Here is a 1,842-nt window from a genome sequence, read left to right as displayed (position 1 = left end):
GGGGTTTCACTGTGTTAGCCAGGATGGTCTCGATCTGCTGACCTCGTGATCCGCCCGTCTCGGCCTCCCAAAGTGCTGGGATTACAGGCTTGAGCCCCCGCGCCCGGCCTGATCAGCTCTTTAGTAGACTGGACGCAGCTGAAGAAAGAATCCATGAACTTCAGGATATGTCAGTAGAAACTTCGAAAACTCAAAAGCAAAAAGAGACAAGACTGAAACAGACAGAAGAGAATATCCAAAACTGTGGGACAATGACAAAAGGCATCACATATGCATTAATGGGAATACAGAGGAAGAGGGAACCAAAGAGATATTTGAAACAATAATGATGGAGAATTTCCCCAAATTTATGTCAGACACCAAACCACAGACCCAGGAAGCTCAGAAAATACTAGGACAGATGCCCCCAAAAAGAAGAAAAAATCAACACCTAGGCATATTATATTCAAATTGCAGAAATTCAAAGATAAAAAGTCTTAAAAGAGGCCGAAGGAGTAAAGAAAACCTCACCTCTAGAGGACCAGGAATAAAAATGACATCAGACTTCTTAGAAACCATGCAAGGAAGACGAGAGCCTTGTGAGATATTTAAAGCATTGACAGAGAAAAAGATCCCACCAACCCATAATCCCCAGAATCTGTATCCTGCAAAACCATCCTTCAAAAGTGATGGAGGGGCCAGCACAGTGGCTTATGCTTGTAATTCCAGCACTTTGGGAGGCTGAGGCAGGCAGTTCACTTTGAGCTCCGGAATTTGAGACCAGCCTAGGCAACATGGTGGAACCCCGTCTCTACAAAAAAATACAAACTTTAGTGGTGGCACACACCTGTGGTTCCAGCTACTTGGGGGGCTGAGGATGGAGGATCACTGGCAACTTGAGAAGTGGAGATTGCAGTGAGCCGAGATCGCACCACTGCACTCCAGCCTGGGTGACAGAGCAAGACTCTGTCTTTAAAAAAAAAAAAAAAAAGAAAAAGAAAGAAAGAAAGAAAAGAAAAGAAAAATAAAAAAGAAAAAAAAGTGATGGAGAAATGAGAACTTTCACAAGCCAACAAAAATTGAGAGAATCTGTAGACCTGAAGACGCAAGAAGTATTAAAAACAAAAACAAAAACAAAAAAAAACTTCTTCAGAGAAAAGAAAGATGATATGTTAGAAACTTCGAACTACATAAACAAGGGAAGAGCTTTAGAGAAGGAATAAGTAAAGGTAAAATAAAAGCTTCTACTTTTCTTATCCTTAGTTAATCTAACAGATAATGATTTGTTCAAAATAAAACAGGGCATTTAGCTAAAATGCTTGATACCAGAAGCATTTTGGATTTCGGATTTTTTTTTTTTTTAATTTTGAAATATTTGCAATATACTTACTGGTTCAAAGTCCCAAATCTGATCATCCAAAATCTGAAATGCTTCAGTGAGCATTTCCTTTGATCATTATGTCTGTACTCAAAGAGTTTTGGATTTTGGAGCATTTCAGATTTTGGGCTATCAGATTTGGGGTGCTCAATCTGTAATAGCAACTGTGTATTCAATGATTATAGTTTATGGATAAGGGAACTGAATGACAGCAATGATAAAAGGGACAGGAGGAGGAAGTTAAGACTACTTTGTTATCATAAGGTACTTGCACTACCATGAAACGTAGTGTTATTTGAGTCGACTTGGTTAGTTGTAAATGTATAATACTAAAAAAAGAACTGCTGGAGGCCGGATGCGGTGGCTCATGCCTGTAATCCTAGCACTTTGAGAGGCCGAGGTGGGTGGATCACGAGGTCAGGAGTTTGAGAACAGCCTGGCCAATATGGTGAAACCCCATCTCTACTAAAAATACAAAAATGAGC

This window comes from Colobus angolensis, unplaced genomic scaffold (genome assembly GCF_000951035.1).
Source record: "Colobus angolensis palliatus isolate OR3802 unplaced genomic scaffold, Cang.pa_1.0 Scaffold7, whole genome shotgun sequence".
Taxonomy (NCBI): Eukaryota; Metazoa; Chordata; class Mammalia; order Primates; family Cercopithecidae; genus Colobus; species Colobus angolensis.
This window is presented reverse-complemented; position numbering follows the sequence as displayed.